The sequence below is a fragment of the Anabrus simplex genome, chromosome X, assembly GCF_040414725.1.
Source record: "Anabrus simplex isolate iqAnaSimp1 chromosome X, ASM4041472v1, whole genome shotgun sequence".
Taxonomy (NCBI): Eukaryota; Metazoa; Arthropoda; class Insecta; order Orthoptera; family Tettigoniidae; genus Anabrus; species Anabrus simplex.
Genome location: NC_090279.1, coordinates 168,366,098 through 168,393,018, shown reverse-complemented (window position 1 = coordinate 168,393,018; position 26,921 = coordinate 168,366,098). Strand labels below are relative to the sequence as shown.

At 44.8% G+C, this 26,921-nt stretch overlaps 4 non-coding genes across 4 annotated transcripts; all 4 read right to left on the bottom strand.

Moving 5' to 3' along the window:
- Nucleotides 1-3,223: 3,223 nt before the first annotated feature.
- On the bottom strand, nt 3,224-3,305 carry TRNAS-UGA (transfer RNA serine (anticodon CGA)). Its single transcript has one exon. It is a non-coding gene; the product is annotated as a tRNA-Ser (tRNA).
- Nucleotides 3,306-22,841: 19,536 nt separating this feature from the next.
- TRNAS-CGA (transfer RNA serine (anticodon CGA)) lies at nt 22,842-22,923 on the bottom strand. Its single transcript has one exon. It is a non-coding gene; the product is annotated as a tRNA-Ser (tRNA).
- Nucleotides 22,924-25,036: 2,113 nt separating this feature from the next.
- Nucleotides 25,037-25,118, bottom strand: TRNAS-UGA (transfer RNA serine (anticodon UGA)). Its single transcript has one exon. It is a non-coding gene; the product is annotated as a tRNA-Ser (tRNA).
- A 998-nt stretch (nt 25,119-26,116) lies between these two features.
- Nucleotides 26,117-26,198, bottom strand: TRNAS-CGA (transfer RNA serine (anticodon CGA)). Its single transcript has one exon. It is a non-coding gene; the product is annotated as a tRNA-Ser (tRNA).
- Nucleotides 26,199-26,921: the final 723 nt, after the last annotated feature.

The window sequence follows — 26,921 nt, the reverse complement described above, 5'->3', positions numbered from 1 at the left end:
TAGGGAGTCTTTCATTTTCACGCTTTTCGTGGCCCTTGTCTTCCTTTGGCCGATATCTTCATTTTTCGAAGTGTCGGATCCCTTCCTTTTTTCCCCTCTGATTAATGTTATATAGAGGATGGTTGTCTAGTTGTACTTCCTCTTAAAACAATAATCACCACCACCACCAGCCAAATATCTCGTTAGCTCCTTGACCGACTCCACCTCTGTGGTGTAGTGGTTAGTGTGATTAGCTGCCACCCCCGGAGGCCCGGGTTCGATTCCCCGCTCTGCCACGAAATTTGAAAAGTGGTACGAGGGCTGGAACGGGGTCCACTCAGCCTCGGGAGGTCAACTGAGTAGATTCCTACCTCAGCCATCCTGGAAGTGGTTTTCCGTGGTTTCCCACTTCTCCTCCAGGCAAATGCCGGGATGGTACCTAACTTAAGGCCACGGTCGCTTCCTTCCCTCTTCCTTGTCTATCCCTTCCGATCTTCCCATCCCCCATCAAGGCCCTTGTTTATCATAGCAGGTGAGGCCGCCTAGGCGTGGTACTGGTCATCCTCACCAGTTGTGTCTCACGATCCAGGACACTGCCCTTGAGGCGATAGAGGTGGGATCCCTCGCAGAGTCCGAGGGAGAAACCAACCCTGGAGGGTAAACAGGTTAAGAAAGAAAGAAAGAAAGAAAGAAAGAAAGCTCCTTGACAGCTATGCCGTAGATTTTATTTCTTCTTGCTCAATCTGTTTACCCTCCAAGGTTGGTTTCTCCCTTGGACTAAGCCTCAAGGGCAGTGTCCTGCAGCGGGAAACTTTGGGTCGGGGATACAACTTGCGAGGAGGACCAGTCCCTCGTCCAGGCGGCCTCACCTGCTATGCTGAACAGGGGCCTTGCGGAGGGATGTTTGGATAGACAAGGAAGAATGAAGGAAGCGGCCGCGGCCTTAAGTTAGGTACTATCACGGCATTTGCCTGGAGGAGAAGTGGGAAACCACGGAAAACCACTTAAAGGATGGCTGAGGTAGGAATCTACTCAGTTGACCTCCCGAGGCTGAGTGGACCCCGTTCCAGCCTTCGTAACACTTTTGAAATTTCGTCGCAGAGCCGGGAATCGAACCCGCGCCTCCGAAGGTAGCAGCTAATCACACTAACCACTACACCACAAAGACGGACTTTCTGCACGCTCTCTTTCATTATTTTTTGTCCCCATTTCAAACTCGGACATCGCAGCAATAAAAGAAATGGTGTATGGCTTTTAGTGCCGGGAGTGTCCAAGGACAAGTTCGGCTCGCCAGATGCAGGTCTTTTGATTTGACATCCGAAGGCGACCTGCGCGTCGTGATGAGGATGGAATGATGATGAAGACGACACATATACCTACCCCCCCGGGCCAGCGAAATTAACCAATTAAGGTTAAAACTAGCAGTTTCCCGCTGGCTCTGCCCGCAGTTTATACAAAGTATGGTTTTGTTCGTTACTATCCTCACGGATGTATTTGCAAAGTTTCGAGTTAATGAAATAAAGCACATAATCTGCTGCGGTAATAGAATGTAATATTATGTCAACAAAACACTTGAAAATACATCACAAAAAGAAATTGAATTAAACGTTCCTTGGAACAACACTACGCGCCAAACTGTTAAAAAGTCCTTCAAAGATCTTCGTCATGGAGACAAATATACTCATTACTTTTCTCAGAATCTTCCAATTTAAGTAGTTATTACCTTAAAAGTCCGCCTCTGTGGTGTAGTGGTTAGCGTGATTAGCTGCCACCCCCGGAGGCCCGGGTTCGATTCCCGGCTCTGCCACGAAATTTGAAAAGTGGCACGAGGGCTGGAACGGGGTCCACTCAGCCTCGGGAGGTCAACTGAGTAGAGGTGGGTTCGATTCCCACCTCAGCCATCTTGGAAGTGGTTTTCCGTGGTTTCCCACTTCTTCTCCAGGCAAATGCCGGGATGGTACCTAACTTAAGACCACGGCCGCTTCCTTCCCTCTTCCTTGCCTATCCCTTCCAATCTTCCCATCCCTCCACAAGGCCCCTGTTCAGCATAGCAGGTGAGGCCGCCTGGGCGAGGTACTGGTCATACTCCCCAGTTGTATCCCCCGACCAAGAGTCTGAAGCTCCAGGACACTGCCCTTGAGGCGGTAGAGGTGGGATCCCTCGCTAAGTCCGAGGGAAAAACCGAACCTGGAGGGTAAACAGATGATGATGATGATGATGCTTACCTTAAAAGAAAGCGCTTGATCCACTCAGTGTTTTTAGACCAAAGTAGAACCAAAGATATGATTGCTTCAAAGATACAAAAAATTGAAAAATCAAATAATTTGGGGAAGTTGGAAGTTAAGTGATTTATAGTACCTGATAACAAATCTGTGCATGAATACCTTTCAGTTAAGAAAAGAATGAAGGAAATCGATCTGCTAGAATGGCCGGTCTGTGGTGTAGTGGTTAGCGTGATTAGCTGCCACCCCCGGAGGCCCGGGTACGATTCCCGGCTCTGCCACGAAATTTGAAAAGTGGTACGAGGGCTGGAACGGGGTCCACTCAGCTTCGGGAGGTCAACTGAGTAGAGGTGGGTTCGATTCCCACCTCAGCCATCTTGGAAGTGGTTTCCGTGGTTTCCCACTTCTTCTCCAGGCAAATGCCGGGATGGTACCTAACTTAAGGCCACGGCCGCTTCCTTCCCTCTTCCTTGCCTATCCCTTCCAATCTTCCCATCCCTCCACAAGGCCCCTGTTCAGCATAGCAGGTGAGGCCGCCTGGGCGAGGTACTGGTCATACTCCCCAGTTGTATCCCCCGACCAAGAGTCTGAAGCTCCAGGACACTGCCCTTGAGGCGGTAGAGGTGGGATCCCTCGCTAAGTCCGAAGGAAAAACCGAACCTGGAGGGTAAACAGATGATGATGATGATGATGATGTTGATGAGAATGGCCGGACTGACTGACTTAAGTTTTCATATTTTTTTAAAATATATAGATTCCCGACCCTGCCGCGAATCGAACCCGGGTCCCCTGTGACCAAAGACCAGCACGCTAACTATGTAGCCGGACATCGTAGCAGTGATCGACAGTGACTGGAAGAACTTCGCCCATCGTCCACGGACTATGATATAGCCTGCCTGCCCACTTACAGTGTGATGTGTACCCACGGGTCGGAATGCCCTGCGTAGGCAACTCTCATCTAGCGATTCCTCCAAGCCCGGAGTTATGAACCCTCCAGCCAAATTCCAACAAATTAAAAATTCCGCTGCGGACAGGATTCGAACCTGTGCGGGTAGAACCCATTGGATTTCAAGTCCAACTCCTTAACCACTCGGACACCGCAGCACACAGACATGCGCTGCGGATTTTAGTAGATCATGCAATGCCAAATTAACCTTCACTTCAGATGTACTGTTATCAGCTTGCTTCACTGACGTGGAGGAACGTCACTGAATTGGTTTACGGACGTGGGAACGCCCCCTATTTCCATCTGCGCTGTACGAGTATGATCTAGTTGGCAGTGTATTGCAACTTCAGACAAGTTTGGTAAGGAATACGGGGGAAGAGGTCCGACTGTTATCCAAGGAAATGCCAGAGACGTAACATTTGTCTAGACATGGAAGTGGGGAATCCATGACAGAGCGTTACAACAATGGTAGATGGTGGAATTGAGAATCAGTGGACTTACACGAGTTATTCTTCTTCTTCTACTTTATCTTTTTTCCCTCCAGGTTCGGTTATTCCCTCGAAGAAAGCGAGGGATCCCACCTCTACCGCATCAAGGGCAGTGTCCTGGAGCTTCAGACTCTGGGTCGGGGGATACAACTGGTGAGGATGACGAGTACCCAGGCGGCCTCACCTGTTATGCTGCACAGTGGGGGGAGGGGATGGGAAGATTGGAAGGGAAAGGCAGGGAAGAGGGAAGTAAGCGACCGTGGCCTTAACTTAGGTACCATCCCGGCATTTGACTGGAGGAGAAGTGGGAAACTACGGAAAACCACTTCCAGGATGGATGAGGTGGGAGTCAAACCCACCTCTGTTCAGTTGATCTCCCGAGGCTAAATGCATTCCGTTCCAGCCCTCGTACCACTTTTCAAATTTCGTGGCAGAGCCAGGAATCGAACCCGGGCCTCCGGGGGTGGCATCTAATCACACTAACCACTATACCACAGAGGCGGGCCTGTAATATTCTCTACGTGGATGTATTGTTCGTCGTTATGCAGTCTTCTGTACTCCCCATCGTATTTTACGGGACCCAAGACCTTCCTCAAAGTCTACTTTTCTTTGGCCTCAAGTTTCTCCAGTTTTGTTCATTGCAATACATTCTGAAGGGTATAAGAACTCTGGACGTATGTCACTGCAGTAATGCCGCAACATTGCTTTGAAAGTTATGGACCGTTATAGTAGACGCCTTTGGTTAAATGGTGCGCCATTTCCATTTTGTTCATCTCTAACGTAAAAGCTTCTTTCTCTGTCAAATTTATTCTTATCAGTTCAGCCAGATACTTGAACTTATATATTCGTATCATTATGTCTTGTTCCACTGGGTACTCTGGGTGCCAGCTTGATATTAAAAAAAACGAGAGATCTGTAGGCCTGCCTTCCCTGCTTGTGTTTTAAAATGAGAAACCCGTTCCATGGCCGTGTTTAAGGAATTAAAAAAAATGAAAAATCATCTGCAAAGGCTAGGCACTCATCATCAAAATTTTGGCTATTTCACCCCAGCCTGACTCCGATTGGAACTCGTTGATTTTTCAGTTCTTTGCGTCACTCCCGGATGATCTTTTCAAGGACACAGTTGAAGAGTAAAGATGATAGTCCATCTCCTTGCCTAATTCCTGTCTTGATTTCAAAAGTGACCAAAATCGCTCCCCTGAACTTCACATTCGAAATAGTGTTGGGCAGTGTTTGTTGGATGATTATTCTGGTTTTGTTGTTTAGGCCAATTTCCTTTAAAATTCAGTTCAGGGTGGTACAAATTGTACCGGGCGGTACACCTCCACTCCGTTAATTTAAAATGTGCGCCTGTTGGAACTCCTCTGCTGGAGGAGGGCTGAACTTTATCTACGCTGTTAATTCTTTACTTTCTCAAAAGATGTCACCATGTGGAAAAATTTGAGTTTTTGAACTGTGTCATTTTTGATGTGTTTTTGTTTCGCTTGAAGTAAGAAGTGTGAACTTTCTCTTCTAGAGGACACTACTGAAGATCTACAATAGTGCAACCTAGTGCGGAGTCAAAGAACTATTTTGTTGGAGAAAATTTAATTTCAAGAGTTTGTTCTTTGTTAAATTTCTTTCTATCATTGTTTAAGTTGGCAATATTTACCCCTTTCTTCCCCTTGTTATGAATGTATCCAATCCCGAACTTCTTCAATTAATTTCTATCCAATCAGATGTATCTTCCCCCAACTTGAATCTGTTGCGGGGTCCTATCCAATAAAAACGTTGTGGGCGGGTGTTTTCTTTCCCCTAACGCCTAGAACCTTCCACGAGAGGTTATAAACTGCTGATTTTTGGGTCTCCGGGCCACTTCTGTTCCATCTTTCAGTGTGTTAAGTACATAGCAGGGGGCGGGAAGCGCCTCTTTCTTCTCCAGCCGTTCAACACAAGGTAATGGCCGATTAATAACTTCTTTCTTTGCTAGCTCAGCAGTTTAACTTTCGGGGCGGGTTCTAAGCGTTCTACCATGTAACCTTTTCCTAAATGTAACTACTCTTTTATATATTCTCTTTTAAAGCTTCATATTGGGATAGAGAGTGCTAACCCTCTCGAGCTCCCACTCATATTGTTGTGAGGTGAACTTAGTTTTCTCAACCTATTCTTCGATAATGTAAAACAAAGTGTTCTCTTCTTAAGTCACCTCTTTAGTATGGGATTAGCCCTTGTGTTAACGGCCTAGTGCCAAGTAGGTCTTAATCAAAGTGTACTAGGAGTGCAAGTTTGCCTCCTCCCCAAATTGTTATTTTAGAGGTCATTTAATTAACCTTCTTTTTCATTTAATAGACCTCAGTAGGTTGGGTATTTTACCCCTGTGTATATGTCCTTAGAGGACAGCTTGAAGGTGAAGTTTGGTGTGGCCTGTGATTGGCTTACACTTTGAGAGCAGATTGCGCTTTTGGAATTCAATTTTGTATGCCTCGAGGAGGCTTTACTGTGTAATTCGGAGCAAGTGCTCCAGGGTTTGATTGGGGTCTTCTGCCCCTTGGTTAAAATTTGTATATCGGAAAGTTGGGCTAGTTGCTCACGAATTGTGAACTCAGGGCTCGAAGCCCAAATTCTGTAATCTCTGTAATTGTACATTTCAAATTGTGTTTCGACTACTAAGTACCTGTTCTTTGTTATTACTTAATTTTGAAAAGAAAATATAACCTTGTTAAATTTTACAGTAACTTTGATTCCGTAGTTTGAGACTCATTCACGCCCGCACCTTCTTTCACCTCTACCTACCACCAAAACACGGTAACAAGTGGTAGCAGAGCGTGGTTGAATGGGTCTCAATTTAGCCCCTTTTGTCGGCTACACATTGTTTTGATCCGAACTCTAACCATTTTCTCAGTTGCTGGAATTTTTTGACCTTTTCAAAATTGTTTTGTCATCATGCCAGGCCCTCGCGATGTTCCCCATCTTAATTATTTGCGCAAGGAGGAGTTGATATATGAATTGACTATTAGAAATGTACAATCTGGAGGCACGGTTGCAGTAGACACTAACAAGCTTAGAGAGTCCCTAGATTTGCCCATTTCCATCCCCAATTTGGGAGAGAAAGAAATTGATGACTCTCTTTCCACGATCGTCGAGAATATTACTGGGCTAGCTTCTGTAGTTAGTTTTTTTGATGAAAATGATCCGTCTCCTAATCAAATTAAGCGTGTGCAAGGCAGGCTATATCATTTTTCGAATAGGGTTAACGATCTGTTGTCTCTAAAACTGAATGACGTTCAGAGGAAGGAAGCTAGTACGCTCCTGGAAAATATTTCCGAATTATCTAGTAAGGTCACTTTATTGTTGACTGGGGAAGTCCCTCCCAAATCTGATCAACCCTCCATTGTGAATGCAGGTAGTGAGGAAGCGCCTCCCAAGGGAGAAGTTAATAGGATAACCGTTGCTGCTCAAACTATCTCTGCCCCATTGGACAACGAGCCTGAACGCCGTGCATCGTTGAGTAACATTCGTTCGGAATTAACTTCTTTGCCATTGAAACCTTTACCTACTATGTCACCCGGGTTTAGCAGCTTGCCTCATCCATTGGCAATGTTGCTCAGAGGGATCTCTAAGTTTTCCGTTAATACCACCAGTGATGTAATTTCTTTTTTAAGATTTCTAGTTGAATTTCAGGATCATGCCCTTGTGTTTTCTCTTTCTCCATGTCAAATTTTGCAGATTATCTATCCGTATGCTATTGGTATCCTTTCTGATAAAATCGTAAGAGCCATTGCCGAGCAATCATCTATTGAGGATTTCCATGCCCATTTGCTAGCTAACTTCATCCCTGCTAGGGCTAGGTCCTCCCTTATTCAGAAGTACTATTATCGGGTACAGCGCTTGTATGAAAACTTGGCTGATTTCATACAAGACATTAAGTTTTATACCAGGGTGTTTGCTCTTCACTTCCCTGAGGATCAAATTGTACAAGCTATTGTGGAAGGGATTTCACCACCCTACAGGTCATATTTGTGTTTCGCGGCGTGCCCGCAAACTTTTTCTGAACTTGAAGCATTGGCCGTCTCAGCGGAAGGAGTTAGATACGCCGATTCTTTGCGTGTCGCGAAAGAACCCCCTCCTTCGTTTAGTAATACTCGGCCTCCACCTCGCCGACCAGTCACACCCCGTAAATGTTATGCTTGTGGGTCGCCTGACCATCTGCGCAATAAGTGTCCACTGATCAAGTCTAGTAGGGCAAATAATGGAGCTGGTTCAGCACAAGGCTGTTTTAAATGTGGGGCTTTCTCACATATCGCCAAGAATTGTCCAAACTCGAATAGCACCCCCTCCTGCTCAACTTCTGGTGCAAATTCCACCTATGCCAATAATAAAAAGTGACTAGTGGCTTCGGCTGAGTCGACTAATCCATCTTCCCGAGACTCAGCCCCGGGTAAACAGGTTGTAAATTCAGGGAACGTGCAATTTTCAAATTCATCTTTTGAATGCCCCAAAGAGTGTCTTAGGATTGCGGCGGATTCCCCCGCACCTATTCCTTTTCTTAAGATTGAGTTAAATAACGAGCCTATAACAGCTCTCTTAGATTCAGGCAGTGTTTGTTCGATTATTTCGGCTGAATGGTATTCTAAATTGAAAACGGTTTGTAAACTTCCTGACTATGTCTTTTCTCCTGTTCAATACGTTTCGGCTAATTCATCTCCATTAGAAATTCTAGGTTCCTTACTGGTCAAAATTCGTGTTTTTAAGTTTACATGGAAAGTTAAATTGTTTGTGGCCAAGCAATTGTCTAGCCCCATTATATTGGGAGCGGACTTTATTTCTCACACTGGTCTTGTGCTCGATCTCCAGTCTAGGTCGTGCACATTCAAATTTGCTTCCAATTGTAAAATACCACTATTAAAGTGTAATTCTGTGTCATGTTCTTCTATTTCGCCTACCCAGGATGAGATGTTGTTAGACCTTAGACATCTACCTGAGGAGCAGGCTAATAGTATTCGCAAACTGTGTCAGTCGTTTCCCGAGGTGTTCTCTGATACTCTTGGTGTTACTGACCTTATTGAATACAAAATTGAGGTCACGGATTCGATTCCTGTCCGTTTTCCACCTTATAGGCTATCTCCACCTAAAATGAAGGCTCTGAAAGAAATTATCGATCAGATGTTGAAGGATGGTATTATTAGGCCCTCTAAGTCGGCGTATTCATCGCCTATTTTTCTAGTCCCGAAACCCCAAGGAGGCTTCAGGCCTGTCATTGATTACAGGGCTCTCAATCGGAAGGTGGTGTTGCAATCTGTGCCCCTTCCTGACCTTCATTCTTGTTTTTCATGGTTTCGTAAGGCCAAGTTCTTCACCATCTTGGACTTGAATCAGGCCTATAATCAAATTCCCCTTGCCGAAGAGTCTAAACATCTTACAGCGTTTGCTACGGACTGGAATTTATACGAATACAACCGCGTGCCTTTCGGGCTCCCCACCGGAGCAGCTGTGCTCACTAGGCTACTACATAGGGTCTTCTCCGACATCAAATTCGAGTACTTATATCACTACTTGGACGATGTCGTCGTATTTTCAGAAACTTTTGAAGAACATCTAGATCATCTGCGAGAAGTTCTCGATCGCCTTCGTAAGGCTGGGTTAACTGTTAAGTTGTCCAAGGTCGCCTTTTCTAAGCCCTCTATGTCATTCCTAGGGCATATTGTGTCACCTGATGGTGTAGCAGTCGATCATTCTAGAACACAGGCCATCCGTGATTTTAAACCTCCCAAGGACATTAAAGGTATCGCCAGGTTCATTGGTATGGTGAATTTCTTCAGAAAGTTTATTCCTAACTTTGCTAATAGAGCGGCGCCCTTAAACCTTCTTCGTAGGAAAGGCATCAAATTTGAGTGGGGACCTTCTCAACAAGCCGCTTTTGAAGATCTGAAATTAGCTCTCTGTAATGCCCCTGTCCTTGCTATGCCTGATTTCTCAAAGAAATTCATCGTCCAAACGGACGCGTCATCGTCAGCTGTAGCTGCAGTCCTTCTTCAAGAGACTGAACTAGGGAGGCGACCCATCGCCTATGCATCTAGGACTCTATCGGCTCAAGAAGCCAAGTATTCCATCTATGAGCTCGAAGGGTTGGCAGTCTTATTTGCCTTAGAAAAGTTCCGTCTCTATCTGGAACATGTCAAATTCGACCTGGAAACAGATAATCAAGCCCTAAGCTGGGTCTTAGGTAGGCCGCGTCGTACTGGTCGTATAGCCCGTTGGGCCATTCGTATTTCTGCCTTCCAATTTGATGTCAGGCATATTAGAGGTACCGAAAATGTTGTTGCCGATGGACTCAGCCGTATGTTTTCAGACGACGTTGAGAACCATGAACAGGTCGACAGTTCATCACCCCCCGAGTCCATGCTATCTGGTGTTAATGCCATCTTAACAGATGCTCCCATGCTTTTTAGGGACATTGAGAAATACCAACGTGAAGATCCGACGCTGGCTCCGATAATGGAAACCCTTTCTTCTGGGGAACATGTTGTCCCTTATGTTCTGAGGAATGGTGTTTTATGTTGCCCTTCGAGGCATGATAAGATGATGAAAGTTGTCGTTCCAGCTGTTCTTGTGCCTATGATCTTCAAGTATTATCATGAAACCCCATTAGGAGGGCATCTGGGTATCTTTAAAACTCGTGAAAAGATTCGTGAAATGTTCATCTGGAAAGGTATGGACGGTGAAATCCGTGAACTTATAAGCTTGTAAATCTTGTTTGCTCAGTAAACCCACCATGTCCACCAAGGTAGGCCTTTTGTCTTCGCATCAAGCATCGCGCCCCATGGAACGTCTGTATATTGATTATGTAGGACCATTCCCCCAGTCAAAGGGTAATGCCAACAAGTTCATCCTTGTGTGTGAAGATGGCTTTACTAGATTTTCCTGGTTATTTCCGACTAAGCTGGCTACCGCTCAGTCTACCATTACTTGCTTAAATTCTATTTTTGCTTCTTTTGGTCCGTGCCAATATATTGTATCTGATAATGCTAAGGCTTTTACATCTAATTTATTTCGTAAATTCTGTTTTGACTTATCCATCTCTCATGTAACTACTTCGGCGTATTACCCTCAACCATCTCTGGCTGAACGGGTTAATCGTAATCTCAGGTCCGCACTGATTGCCTATCATCATGATGATCATTCCAGGTGGGACACGTCCCTGCATTGGTTAGCTTTTGCTTTGAATTCGGCGGTTCATGAATCTCACAAGTTTACTCCAGCTTCTTTGATGTTCAAGTTTGTTCCCAACTCGCCGCTCTCTAACCTCTGGTCTCTGAGTGACATTCTACCCGAGACAATAGATCCGGATAACATTAAAGATCTTTGGAAGAAGGCTAAAGCCAATCTTAAAGTGTCTCATGAAAAGGTTAGGGAAAGGTATGATCGTGGACGGAGACCCACCCCCTTGAAGGTAGGTGACCAGGTGATGGTCAAGAATTTTGTTCCCGCGGGCAAGCTTGCCCCCAGATTTCATGGGCCTTGTATCATTTTTGATTTTCTTACGCCAGTTACGTTGTTAGTAAGCAATCCAGCCACCGAGAGGATATTTAGGGTTCACCTGTCACAGGTGAAACCAGTGTAAATTTTGTGTCAACTTGCTTCATATAATTTGAAAGGAATATGAAGGTTATATTTTTTTTTGAGTTCAACTTTTAAGGCTTTCTGCCCCTTCTATAATATTTTGGTCTTATATGTAATCCTCTTGTAAAACCTTCCCCGATCCGTTAAACTGCCATTCTGTCCTTGCCTCGGCCATTACCACGCTCCCGTCTCCTGCTTCATACACACTGTGGCGTAATTTGAGTAAATGCCATGGATATCTGCACGCCGCTGACCCCTCAACCTCCTCACCAAGCCTGTGCCCTCAAAGAAACATGATGGTCCAACACAATTCTGCCGCCGAGTTTTTATGTTTCAGTGCCCCCGCAGCCGCGCAGCGCCGTGCAGCAACTGGGGAGGGGGATGGGCCCCCTCCTCTCCAGCGAGGACGACATGTGCACGGCGAGCCGGAGCTCTCCTCCCGGCCAAGGCTGATGTGCGGCGCACAACCTGCTACTTGCCCGCAGCCTGTATATGTTCACCGCGGGCGCGGCGTATTTCAACACCTCTGCTCCCCTCATAGTGCGGGCGAGCGGTATCTCAGGGTACTTGAGGGGTCCGAGCGGCCTCCTTTGGACGCAAGCTGCAACGGCCGGTCTGGCCATTCAACTTAGCCTACATCAACTACATGGACAGTCACTATAAGAGATGACTACACTTGGGAATTCAACAACAAATTTGGTGGACATTGCAAAATTTTTCATCACATTTTAAAAGCTTATCTTCAGAAATTCGCCTTCTACAAACATAAAAACCTTACGTTACCAATTACAACAAAAATTTTGGAACTGAATTAAGAATTTCTCAAATACTTCTGCAATTTATTTTAATATCAACGTCAAAACTTGGACTTTGTTTTCTAACTGACTTCATGTGAAATCCCTGGAGGAACTTTTGGGGGGGGAGGTCTGTACCGGGCGGTACACCTCCACTCCGTTAATTTAAAATGTGCGCCTGTTGGAACTCCTCTGCTGGAGGAGGGCTGAACTTTATCTACGCTGTTAATTCTTTACTTTCTCAAAAGATGTCACCATGTGGAAAAATTTGAGTTTTTGAACTGTGTCATTTTTGATGTGTTTTTGTTTCGCTTGAAGTAAGAAGTGTGAACTTTCTCTTCTAGAGGACACTACTGAAGATCTACAATAGTGCAACCTAGTGCGGAGTCAAAGAACTATTTTGTTGGAGAAAATTTAATTTCAAGAGTTTGTTCTTTGTTAAATTTCTTTCTATCATTGTTTAAGTTGGCAATATTTACCCCTTTCTTCCCCTTGTTATGAATGTATCCAATCCCGAACTTCTTCAATTAATTTCTATCCAATCAGATGTATCTTCCCCCAACTTGAATCTGTTGCGGGGTCCTATCCAATAAAAACGTTGTGGGCGGGTGTTTTCTTTCCCCTAACGCCTAGAACCTTCCACGAGAGGTTATAAACTGCTGATTTTTGGGTCTCCGGGCCACTTCTGTTCCATCTTTCAGTGTGTTAAGTACATAGCAGGGGGCGGGAAGCGCCTCTTTCTTCTCCAGCCGTTCAACACAAGGTAATGGCCGATTAATAACTTCTTTCTTTGCTAGCTCAGCAGTTTAACTTTCGGGGCGGGTTCTAAGCGTTCTACCATGTAACCTTTTCCTAAATGTAACTACTCTTTTATATATTCTCTTTTAAAGCTTCATATTGGGATAGAGAGTGCTAACCCTCTCGAGCTCCCACTCATATTGTTGTGAGGTGAACTTAGTTTTCTCAACCTATTCTTCGATAATGTAAAACAAAGTGTTCTCTTCTTAAGTCACCTCTTTAGTATGGGATTAGCCCTTGTGTTAACGGCCTAGTGCCAAGTAGGTCTTAATCAAAGTGTACTAGGAGTGCAAGTTTGCCTCCTCCCCAAATTGTTATTTTAGAGGTCATTTAATTAACCTTCTTTTTCATTTAATAGACCTCAGTAGGTTGGGTATTTTACCCCTGTGTATATGTCCTTAGAGGACAGCTTGAAGGTGAAGTTTGGTGTGGCCTGTGATTGGCTTACACTTTGAGAGCAGATTGCGCTTTTGGAATTCAATTTTGTATGCCTCGAGGAGGCTTTACTGTGTAATTCGGAGCAAGTGCTCCAGGGTTTGATTGGGGTCTTCTGCCCCTTGGTTAAAATTTGTATATCGGAAAGTTGGGCTAGTTGCTCACGAATTGTGAACTCAGGGCTCGAAGCCCAAATTCTGTAATCTCTGTAATTGTACATTTCAAATTGTGTTTCGGCTACTAAGTACCTGTTCTTTGTTATTACTTAATTTTGAAAAGAAAATATAACCTTGTTAAATTTTACAGTAACTTTGATTCCGTAGTTTGAGACTCATTCACGCCCGCACCTTCTTTCACCTCTACCTACCACCAAAACACGGTAACACAAATAATCGAGTCATATGCCTTTTTAAGTCTATGAATGTCACCACAAATTCTTTCATATATGAAAGGATAGATTTGAGGTTCAAGATTTGTTCGATGCAAGAACGCCCTTTCCTGAAACCTCCTTGATATTAATCGATTTGTGGGCCTAGTTGTTCTGCCGTCATTTGAAGTCTTTTACAGAATCTTGTATGTTATCGGCACGAGAGGGATACCACGGTAGTTATTCACGTCTGTTTCATCGCCTTTCTTATGGAGGGGGTGAATCAAAGCTGAAGTCCAGCCATTCGGAAATGTCTCTGTTTCTCATATCTCGCAGATAATTTCCGTTGGTTCATCCATACTTTTGTCATCGGCCTACTTCCATAGTTCAGCAATAATTATGGAGTCCTCACCTGGTGCCTTGAATAATATCCATGAGCTCTTCTTTTGTTGATGGTAATGAATTGGGATGAATCTGCACGTCTTCAAAAGGAAACGTGGAATTTGGAGCTTCACAATTCAAATGGGATGCAAAAATAATTCTCCAGAATCCGGTAATTGTCCGTATCATTGCGAGCCATTTTACCATTGAGGCTTCTGAATTGTAGGCTTGGAGGATTGTATTTGCTGAGATTAGTCTTAAAAGTTCTATAGAAATTTCTTGTATTGGTTTTCTGGAAGTCTTGTTCAATTTGTGCTAGTTGCATCTTATCAAACATACGTTTGACGCACGAATGGTCTTTGCAGGATGTTTTCTGGCGTTCAGGACGTTTGTCCTGTTAGTGTCATTCGTATTATAGTTCCATCTCTGCTTAGAAAGTTGATTTTGTCCTACTGCCGCAGCACATTCACTGGTCCACCATGTATGTTTCCTTGGCTTTGACAATAAAATAGTATTTTCTGTAGTAGTAATACCATCATGCGGGAATTTATTGGAGCTTATCAAATCTCTTCGTCCCCAAACAAGCATTTTCTTTGTACCATCAACATCAATACACTTCTCAAAACTGACAAATTGAAGAAACTAACGGGCATGTTGGTCAGACTAAATATCCAAATTTTAGCTGTTTAAGAAAACAGGTATACGGATGTGAATCACTACAGAACATACAAATGTAAGGCAGTAATTCCAATCTTTAACACTTCATTGCAAATTGGCACCGGGTTTGCAGTAAGAAAGAATATCATAAATCTGTTATGAGTTTCATATGTCCCTCTGAAAATAAATCAGTGCTAACAATCAACTCAGGAAACAAAGCCTATTCACTAATCAGTGCTCATGTACCTACAAATAATTACAACCAAAAGGACCCAGAAAATGGTTGAAGAAATCTGGGGCCTACTAGAAGAAACAGTAGCCCAAATTCCTGAGCATTATATACACATTTTGATGGGAGATTTCAATGCAGAAATATGCAAAGAAAATAAGTACAAAGCCATCGTAGGAGTCTACGCTGCTCTTAAAATAATCAATAAAAATGGGGAAATATGAATCAACTTCTGTGAGACCTTTGATCTGAAACTAACGTCAACTCAGTTTCTAGCACGCCCGCTGAAGAAAACAACCTGGAGTTCCCCGAACATCCGTTTAGGAGAATTTCAGATAGACCATGGCTATTACAAAGAGAAACCAAAAGGTGATCATGAATGTGAAAGTCAAGAAGGGTATCGTCGACTCCGATCCCCACCTATCTCTAATGAAAGTGAAGTTTCAACCTAGCAGATCGAAATGTAGATCACGGCGAAACCCTCGAATCAACCCAGAGATTCTGAAGCAAAACTCAAGCTCTTTCCTGGCCAGTATCTCCGAGAAAAACGCTACTAGTTGGTCAGAACTTAAGACGAACTTGTAAAAGCAGCCAAGTCCACTAACATGTCACCGAGGAAACGTAAAAATAAGAGGTGGAACGATGTCTGTGATAGGCGTTAGAACTCTGCATGAATGCAGGGTAAGACTGGAATTTGCAGAAAACCAGACAAGTGGCATGGCTTCATTAAAACCCGGAAGGAGACATGAACGATGATAAGATTCCAAAACCTTCACTATGGTCAGATCAGACTGGCAGAAATCGAGCAAGAATTCAAGAAAAACAATACTAGGAACTTTTACAGAACCTTTAAAGAAGAACTAACCAGTTGTAGGGCACCCAATGTCAGTTTAAAAAAACCGGATGGGACTTGAGAGACATACAATAGAGAGAACTGTAAATCTTCGGCAGATCATTTCAAAGACCTTCTAAATTGAGAACCTCCTACTGATCAACTCACTTTTGAAACATCAGAACCAAATCCAGATTCAGAGCCTCCCACAATAGAAGAAATTGTACAAACAATACACGAGTTAAAAAGCAACAAACCTCCAGGGGAAGATGGTTTAATTGCCAAAATGTAGAAACTAGGTGGCAGAAACCTTGTTCAGTAAATCCTTAAAATTCTTATAGATACCTGGACCAGTGAAACAATTCCTGGAAATAGGAAGTTTGCAATAATTCACCCATTAAATAAGAAAGGGGATGACTGACATAAATAACTACGTAGGTGTTTCCCTTCTAGCAGTCTCCTGAAAAATTCTTTCAAATTTCCTACTCAAGAAACTTGAAATGAAAGCGGATCGTTTGATTTGTCGTGCGCAGAACAGATTCTTAATCTCAAGACCATCCTACAAATTCGTAAAAGCAGGCAAACGGTGATTACTTTGATGGGCTTCGAAAAGGCAGACACTTTTCCGTGTATTGGAAGCATTAAAAGTAGACAGGAAAACAAGAGAATTAATCATGCAGATAGTAAGAGGCACCACTTCTAAGGTTCAATTCTTAGGGGAATTGTCTGAACTATATGATATTAAAACAGGAGTCCGACCAGGTATGGATTTCCCCTTTATTGTTTAATATTATTTTGGAAAAAAGTGATTAGGACTTGGGGAAAAAAGTTAAAGGAGTAACCTTTGGCAGATAGCGTGAAAACAAAATTAATTTACAGTGTTTAACCTTCGCTGATGACTTAGCAGTGCTGTCCAATAGTATACAGGAAGTGATTGCATCCATCGAAAAATTCCATGAAATGCACCCAGAACAGGACTCCAGATCTCATACCAGAAAACTCGCTATATGGAATGATCTCTTCGGTACCTAGATAGACAACCAATAAAAACCCAATATGGCAAGATTTTCGAAAAGTCTAAATGCAAATACCTCGGAGAAGTCATCCAATCTTCAGGAACCAATCGTGAAGTAAACAAAGAATGGATCTCTAAGCTAGAGTACAAAGAGCATACAGACTCTCTGGGAACAGATATAATACAAAAATCCATATCCCTATATGCAAAATTAAGGCATTACAACATTGCAATCAAGCCTGAAGCACTATATGCATCCGAAACACTGATCATTGTGGACAGATTATTGATTACAGATGTCGAAAAGCAAGAAAGAAAAATCTTAAGGAAAATTTTAACCAGTCTGTACAGGGGGGTGGGTCTAGATGATAAGGAAATCTTATGACCTGTACCAACACTCAGAGAAAATCTGAGACACATTTAAGAAAACACGTTTGAAACTTCACGGACATATTCTCTGAATGAGTAATCAGAGATTGACCCAAATAATTCTGAACCTCCCCCTATCAATGGAAGTAAAAACAATTGACTGCTCTAAGTTGGAAAAGATCTTCAGGAAATAGGCATCACAGATGACATTTATTAGACAAATATAAGTTCAGAAAATTAGTCGTCAATCCCCGCTTTGCAGACTATCCAAGCACTACCACCACAAAAACCTGGTCAGAAGGTGGCAAGAAAAGTCGCAGCGAGAAGATGAAGATATTTTTGGAGAAGAAAACAGCCAATGACATCAGCTGATTAAGTTCAATGGCTCTTTTTGCCGGGAATAACAAAGACATAATAATAATAATAATAATAGTAATAATACTAATAATCTACCTCAGTGGTGTAGTGGGTAGTCTGATTAGCAGCGACGCCCGGATGCCCGTGTTCGACATTTTGATAATTGAGACAAGGGGTGGAACGGTGTCCACTCGGCCTCGGGAAGTCAAATGTGTAGAGTGGGGGGGCTAGATTCCCATGTCAGCCATCCTCGAAGTGGTTCTCCGCATGTTCCCATTTCTTCTCGAGGAAAATGTCATGAGTCCACCTCTGTGGTGCAGTGGTTAGTGTGATTAGCTGGCACCCCTGGAGGCCCAGATACGATTCCCGTCTCGGCCACGAAATTTGAAACGTTGTATGAGGACTGGAACGGGATCCACTCAGCCTCGGGAAGTCAACTGAGTAGGAGGGGGCGGGTTCGATTCCCACCTCAGCCTTCCTCGAAGTGGTTTTCCGTGTTTTCCCACTTCTCCTCCAGGCAAGTACCGGGATAGTACCTAACTTAAGGCCCTAGCCGCTTCCTTCCCTCTTCAGTAGTTGTTTTTAGGATGGTTTTGCCGCCACCACCACCATCCGTCCCTGGACGAGGCCTGATCTGGTAGGCGACGTCACAGCGCGGTGCGGGCTGCTAGCTAAGAGCGCACTCTTAACCTCACATGATGTTACGCGGGCTACGTGTTGAGGCTTAATCTCACAGACCGCGGGTTCGATCCTAGGCCTAAGGGCGTTAACCTTACAGACCCAAGTTTGATATCAAAACGTGCATGCCAACGTGATTATGGCCAAGAGTACAAGCTTAATCTAACAGGTATGGATTCGATTCCAAGCTTAAACTCACAGGCCCTGGATTCGACCCTAGGCTTAAGGGCGTTAACTTTACGGACCCAAGTTTGATACCTAAGAATTACAGCTTAACCTAACTTGTAACCGTGATTATGGACAAGAATGCTAGCTTAACCTAACATGCATTCTACGCCAGGCTCAACATCACAAGGGCGTTACAGTCTCAAGTTTGAGATTCGATACCAGTCTTAACCTAATTAGACGAGATGAGAAATTGTCCAGGGTAACTTAAAGAGGCTTTGATGCCAAGATTAGTGGAAGCTGAATTTGAAATAAGATGGCGGCTACACATGGGGCTAGGGAAGTGGTGTAAGGCTTAAGGCTTAATAGATATGCTTTATTAACTGGGGCGTACTTTTGGGAAGCATCTTTGAGGCCCGACGCTAAGCGACTGCGGAGTCCAGTACGCTAGCGTGTGAACTGATGCGTAACTTGCTATTGGTTGCTAGTGTTTGGAACACTGAATTTTTGATTTTAATATTTTGTGCTTACAAACTTGAACTCTAGAGACATATAGTAGCATGCAAATCTTTTGACATTACTTAGAGATTAAAACTTTGTGTTCTGAACAAAAAGTATTCGCGCTACATATAACAGGGAATGACACCCAGGGCTCTTCCTTTTGGGCCGTTTTCTATCATGCTAAGTAATGGAAGCGTACGTCAAATTTAAAACACCCAACCTTCGAGCTACAAGAAATTTAAAATATCGCCGACCCGACTAGGAATCGATCCCGTGGCTCCTCTACTTGGGAAGCAAACAAGCATAACTATACGTTACAAGCGTGTGTGTTTAATTGAAACACCTGGCTTAAGCCCTACAAGAAATTAAAAATCAATGACCGAATTGGGATTCGATCCTGGAGCTCACTTGGACACAAGGCTGAAGTGCTATTGTTTAATTCAAAACACCTAACGTTTGAGCTGCGGGAAATTCAAAAACCCCACCCCGACTAAGATTCGAATCTGGAGCTCGCTTGGACTCGGAACTATCGAGCTTAAATGTATAAGAGGAAAAATCGATGACGAGCTTTCCTTTCACTGAAGACCAAGTGTGAGTTGTTAGTTCAAAGTACATTTAACTGAATACAGAGTGAGATTGCTGTTAAAGTGAGGTCGTGGCAGTATGTGCATTTCAGCAAAAAAATTGACTGCACGAGCAAGTTGATTAGACTTGGAAGTATTTGCTGAGACATGAAATACCAAGTTCATTGTTTTAGCATTCAGCCTAGTATGCACATATCAGCAAAAAATTGACTCCATCAGCAATTTGATTAGACTTGGAAGTATTTGCTGAGACATGAAATACCAAGTTCATTGTTTTTGCATTTAGCCTAGTATGCACATATCAACAAAAAAATATACTGCACGAGCAAGTTGATTAAACTTGGAAGTATTTGCTGAGACATGATCTTGAACAAGATAACGACAACACTTTGCACTAACAGGACTAGGGAGAGGGTGTAAGCATTAATAAATATGCTTTATTCATAGCGCGTGACACTGGAAGGCAACCTCAGGGGCTTGGAGCTGTACTTGAAACAAGATGACGGCACGGGACTATGGAGAGGGTGTCCGGTTACCCTTCACTACACCCTACCTAAAAGTGCATGCTTAGCCTTACGCTAGCCAGGCGTTAATCTAACTGGTTGCCTTCTCTTCATCCTGATTATCAATGCAGACATAACCTTAAGCTGAAAAGGCGTTAACCTAACCGGTTGCAGTAACAACATGTATCAAACCAGATCCACAGTATAGCAATATTCCACAATCTAACAATTTCTGAAGAAATATTTCATGCACACAAGTATTAAAATCCCCGTTTTACCATTAAGTGAACATTTTGAAGTAAACAGTGATACAATATTTTAATTATTGAAGTTTTGTTTTAATATTTAAGACTATGTACGTATTCAGCAGGGGCTGCCTGGACGAGGTGGTAAAGGCGGGCACGGTTCGCCCGGAAGGATGTGGGTTCGAATCCCTACCAGGAAGTCGTAAAATTTAAGGAACGAGATTTCCACTTCCGGAAGTACACATGGTCGTGAGGTTAACTCAACCTGCACCAAAAATGAGTACCAGGTTAATTCCTGGGGGCAAAGGTGGCCGTGCGCAGAACTAACCACTTTACCCCATCAAGGGCTTGGAGCTGTACTTGAAACAAGATGACGGCACGGGACTAGGGAGATGGTGTCCGGTTACCCTTCCCTACACCTTACTTAAAAGTGTAGGCTTAGCCTTACGCTAGCCAGGCGTTAACCTAACTTGTTGCCTTCCCTTCACCCTGATTAACAATGCAGACATAGCGTTTACCTTCCCCCCTCCAAGGGCCTTCATGGCCTATACGGAGATGACTTTGCTTTTATGTATGTATTCAGTTGAGTATGGCCCATTAATAAAGCCGAAAGTAGTTCTGTGTAACAATATGAAACGTAATAATTGTATTTTAAAAGACTATTGATTTCATTAGATGGAACATCCATCCTCGAATTTTAAATATAATTAAGGAATCATCAGTACGTTCGTTCGTTCGTAATCTGTTTACCCTCCAGGGTCGGTTTTTCCCTCGGACTCAGCGAGGGATCCCACCTCTACCGCCTCAAGGGCAGTGTCCTGGAGCTTCAGACTCTTGGTCGGGGATACAACTGGGGAGAATGACCAGTACCTCTCCCAGGCGGCCTCACCTGCTATGCTGAACAGGGGCCTTGTAGAGGGATGGGAATATTGGAAGGGATAGGCAAGGAAGAGGCCGTGGCCTTATGTTAGGTACCATCCCGGCATTCGCCTGGAGGAGAAGTGGGAAACCACGGAAAACCACTTCCAGGATGGCTGAGGTGAGAATCGAACCCACCTCTACTCAGTTGACCTCCCGAGGTTGAGTGAACCCCGTTCCAGCCCTCATACCACTTTTCAAATTTCGTGCCAGAGCCGGGAATCGAACCCGGGCCTCCGGGGGTGGCAGCTAATCACGCTAACCCCTACACCACAGAGGCGGACATCATCAGTACGTACAACACGAAATTGATGTCATATGAGATGGACTTGCCAGTCATGGAAGTTATTGCTGCAGCTACTTTATCCTTAATATGTCTCTAAAAGGAGTGTCCCGATGTCTGAAGCGTAATTCCTAGGTATTTGAAGTCGCTGACCATCCGCACCGGTTCTTCGGAGTTTCCGCAATGAGTCATTTCAGTAGCTGCATCCCTTCCTCCTTTGCGGAATATCATTTGGATAGTTTTTTGCCCTTACTTACTTAAAAAACAGTTTTCTCTCGTCAGTGACATTAACTCGCGGAAAACCCTGCGAGTTTTCTCTTGACTTTTTGAGGTGACAACCATATTATCAGCGCACGTGTACATTTTTACTACCTGGCTTTTTACTTTTCAGTTCTTCTAAGATATTATTTCAAGGACTTTTTTTTTTGCTATCCGATCCTGGAATGTTCCACACAGGTTACATCAACCGTGATAGAACTAGATTACTACCTGATGGGAAAAAGCCTACGTGAATATAAGAGCCTGGATAGGAAAGAAGGGGAACGAAGGTAGTGGAGGGGGTAACTACTGCTGTGCTGCTCACTTGAGATCTTAACCCGCAATACAGTGTTACAATAAATTTCGACGAGCCGATGTGAACACTTCCGTAGCAACCACGGAAGTGCCTCCACTGTCACTCACGCTGCAGCAGATGGACTCATTTTGGGCACAGCTGTTGTTTTGTACCATCATACAGTAATCTACCTCTACACTAACTTGATGTTACCAACACCGAGCAAGAGGCTGCCTGGTTCGGATCATGTAGCTATCAGCCTGCATTCGGCAGCCCTGAATATGGCTTTCCGAGGTTTCTTCTTTTCACACCAGGCGAATGCTGGGGCTGTAACTTTAATTAAGGCTACGGTCGCTTCCTTACTGTTCCTTGCCCTTCGCCACAAGACATGTCTGCGTTGATGCCACGCACTGTAAAGCAAACTGTTAAGAGTCCGTCTCTGTGGTAGTGGATAATGTGATTAGCTGCCACCCCTGGAGGCACGGGTTCGATTCCCGGCTCTGCCACGAAATTGAAAAGTGGTACGAGGACTGGAACGGGGTCGACTCAGCCTGGGGAGGTCACCTGAGTAGAGATGGGGTCGATTCCCACCTCAGACATCCTGGAAGTGGTTTTCCGCGGTGTCCCACTTCTCCTCCAGGCAAATGCCGCAATGGTACCTAACTTAAGGCCACGGCCGCTTCCTTCCCTCTTCCTTGCCTATCCTTTCCAACCTTCCCATCCCCCACCAAGGCCCCTGTTCAGCATAGCAGGTGAGACCGCCTGGGCGAGGTACTGGTCATCCTCCCCAGTTGTATCCCCAACCTAGTGTCTGAAGCTCCAGGATACTGCCCTGAGTCCGAGGAAAAAACCAACCCTGGAGGGTAGGCAGATTAAGAAAGAAAGGAAGAAAGAAAACCGTTTAGAAATATGTTAAGAACTTAATGAACTAAATTAAAACATTCGCTGCGGACAGGATTCGAACCTGTGCGGGTAGAACCCATTGGATTTCGAGTCCAACTCCTTAACCACTCGGACACCGCAGCGTGCAGCGAAGTTTGTAACAGATAGATATTGTTCTAGCATAGAACAGCCGTCACTTCCACTTCAGGACGGACGTTGATGAAACTAGTTTCTTTCACATATTACTGCTGTAATGCAAACTACTCCTAATTCCCCATGGACCACCGTTTGACGGTCCGGTTTAAAGTTCCGTCCGGACTAAAATTCACACCACAGAAGACAACCAAGAAATAAGCACGTGATGAGTTCATTTTTAGCCAATTACCTCGTTAGCTCCTTGACAACTTCGTCATAGATTTTTGATTTAATTGTAAAAAGACAAAGGAATAAGTCCGCTTGTGTGGTGTAGTGGTTAGTGTGATTAGCTGCCATCCCTGCAGGCCCGGGTTCGATTCCTCGGGAGGTCAGCTGAGTAGATGGGGTTTCGATTCCCACCTCAGCCATTTTTGATGTGGTTTTCCCTGGTTTCCCACTTCTCCTGCAGGCAAATACCGGCATGGTACCTAACTTAAGGCCTCGGCCACTTCCTTCCCTCTTCCTTGTCTATCCCTTCCGATCTTCCCATCACTCACAAGGCCCCTCTTCAGCATAGCAGGTGAGACCGAGGTACTGGTCCTCCTACCCACTTTTATCCACGACCAAATGTCTCACGCTCCAGGACACCGCCCTGGAGGTGATAGAGGTGGGATTCCTCGCTGAGTCCGGGGAGGAAACCAACCCTGGAGGGTAAAACGGATTATGAAATGAAATGAAATCAGTAAAATTAAAATGAAATGTCGTATGGCTTTTAGTGCCGGGATATCCCAGAACGATTTCGGCTCGCCAGGTGCAGGTCTTTCTATTTGACTCCCGTAGGCGACCTGCGCGTCGTGATTTGGATGAAATGATGAAGACAACACATTGGAAGTAACCAATTAAGGTTAAAATCCCCGACCCGGTCGGAAATCGAAACCGGACCCTCTGAACCAAAGGCCAGTACGCTGACCGTTCAGCCAACGAGTCGGATAGTAAAATTATAATAACCTGAGAGAACGCGAGTTATTAGGGAATCTCTGACATTTTCTTTTTTATACCGGGATGGAATGCTCCCCGGACCTCCGGGGGTGGCAGCTAATAACGCTAACCACTACACCACAGAGGCGGACTTCAGGATAATTAATTGAAAATATTTATTCAAATAGGGGAATGGAAATTACTTATTCCTTACTCCTTATTCGTTCGTTCGTAATCTGTTTACCCTCCAGGGTCGGTTTTTCCCTCGGACTCAGCGAGGGATCCCACCTCTACCGACTCGAGGGCAGTGTCCTGGAGCTTCAGACCCTGGGCTGGGGGATACAACTGGGGAGGATGACCAGTACCTCGCCCAGGCGGCCTCACCTGCTATGCTGAACAAGGACCTTGCGGAGGATTGGAAACTTTGATGGGACAGGCAAGGAAGAGGGAAGGAAGTGGCCGTGGCCTTAAGTTAGTCCGCCTGTGTGGTGTAGTGCTTAGTGTGGTTAGCTGCCACCCCAGGAGGTCCGGGTTCGATTCCCGATTCTGCCACGAAATTTGAAAAGTGGTACGAGGGCTGGAACGGGGTCCACTCAGCCTCGGGAGGTCAACTGAGTAGAGGTAGGTTCGATTCTCACCTCAGCCACCCTGGAAGTGGTTTTCCGTGGTTTCCCACTTCTCCTCCGGCAAATGCCGGGATGATACCACGGCCGCTTCCTTCCCTCTTCCTTGTCTATCCCTTCCAATCTTCCCATCCCCCCGCAAGGTCCTTGTTCAGCATAGCAGGTGAGGCCGCCTGGGCGAGGTACTGGTCATCCTTGTATTCCCCTACCCAGAGTCCGAAGCTCCAGGACACTGCCCTTGAGGCGGTAGAGGTGGGATCCCACGCTGAGTGTGAGGGAAAAACCGACCCTGGAGGGTAAACAGATTAAGAAAATAAATAAATAAATAAATAAATAAATAAATAAATAAATAAATAAATAAATGACAGTATCCAACGACAAAGGTGCAGACTGAAGGAACTCGAACAGAGCTCTTCAAGCGGAACAAATACTGGAGTGATTTCCTGGCCCGCTCCAGTAACGAGTATCTCACAGATACATCCAGCGGGTCCTCCAAGCTTATTTACCTAATTAAAACTTCCGCTGCGGACAGGATTCGAACCTGTGCGGGTAGAACCGATTGGATTTCAAGTCCAACTCCTTAACCACTCGGACACCGCAGCACGCAGAGATACGATGTGGAGTCTAGTACATCATACAACGCCAACTTAACCTTCACTTCAGTTGTACTGTTATCAGCTTGCTATTTCACTGACGTGGAGGAACGTCACTGAATTGGCTTACGGATGTGGGCACGCCCCCTCTCTCCATCTGCACTATTACGAGGACGAACTGGTAATGTATTGCAGCTTCAAAAAAATGTGATAAGGAATAGAGGGGAAGAGGTCCGTCTGTTACCCAGGGAAATGAAAGAGAGGTAATATTTGTCTAAGCATGGAAGCGGAAAACCGTGACAGACCATTACATCGACGGTGGATGGTGGAATTCAGATCAATGGACTTTCCCCAGTTATCATTTCGATCATTAGGCAAGCATTAACATGATATAAGCCTGTGGAACGTACATTTCTTTGATAAGTAATTTATGCCGCCTCTGTGGTGTGATTAGCTCTCAGCTCTTCAAGCCGGCTCTGCCACGAAATTTGAAAAGTCGTACGAGGGCTGGAACGGTGTCCACTCAGCCTTGAGAGGTCACCTGAGTAGAGGTGGGTTCGATTCCAACCTCAGTGATCCTCGAAGTGGTTTTCCGTGGTTTCCCACTTCTCCTCTATGCAAATGCCGGGATGGTACCTCATTTGAGGCCACAGCCACTGCTTCGCTGTCCCTTCCAATCTTTCCATCTCTCCACAAGGCCTCGTTTCAGAATAGCAGGTGAGGTCACCTATGCGAGATACTGGTCATCCTCCCCTGTTGAATCCTCCCGATCCAAGTCTCGCGCTCCAGGATACTGCCCTTGAGGCGGTAGAGTTGGGATTTCTCACTGAGTCCGAGGGAAAAACCAACCCTGGAGAGTAAACAGATTAAGAAAGAAAGAAAGAAAGAAAGAAAGAAAGAAAGAAGAAGAATCGACACGTTTTATACTTATTTTCATTGCCGTTCCATCTCTTCGACTTCTCTATCTGCTTGATGATTTTAGCTTGCTGCAACTAGTGTAAAAATGTCGTTGCGGACAGGATTCGAACCTGTGCGGGTAGAACCCATTGGATTTCGAGTCCAACTCCTTAACCACTCGGACACCGCAACACACGTTGTATAGTGGTAGTGTAAGTCAAATAATATTTAGCCGGAAGAAGGGTAATAATTCGGAGAGTTAATTTAAATGAATTGAAATTCCCCTTTATGTAGCGTCTCATAACAAGATGCTGATATAAGACGCCTCTGTGGAGCAGTGGTTATCGTGATTAGCTGGGTCCCTCGGAGGCCCGGGTTCAATTCCCGGCTTTGCCACGAAATTTGAAAAGTAGTATGAGTAGGCCTACTGGAGTGGGGTCCGTTCGGCCTCGGCTGGTCAACTGAGTGTTCAGGGTTCGATTTCCACCTCAGCTCCTCCTGTGGGTGGGGGCGGTAGAATAATACCCACGGTATCCCCTGCCTGTCGTAAGAGGCGACTAAACGGGGCCTCAGGGGCTCTGAACTTTGGCGCGTGGGTTGGCGATCATGGAGCCCTCAGCTGAGACCCGGCATTGCTTCCACTTACTTGTGCCAGGCTCCTCACTTTCATCTATCCTATCCGACCTCCCTTGGTCGACTCTTGTTCTTTTCAGACCCCGACGGTATTAGGTTTGCGAGGGCTAGGGAGTCTTTCATTTTCACGCCCTTCGTGGCCCTTGTCTTCCTTTGGCCGATATCTTCATTTTTCGAAATGTCGGATCCCTTCAATTTTTTCGACTGATTAGTAATAATAATAATGTTATTTGTTTTACGTCCCACTAACTACTCTTTTACGGTTTTCGGAGACGCCGAGGT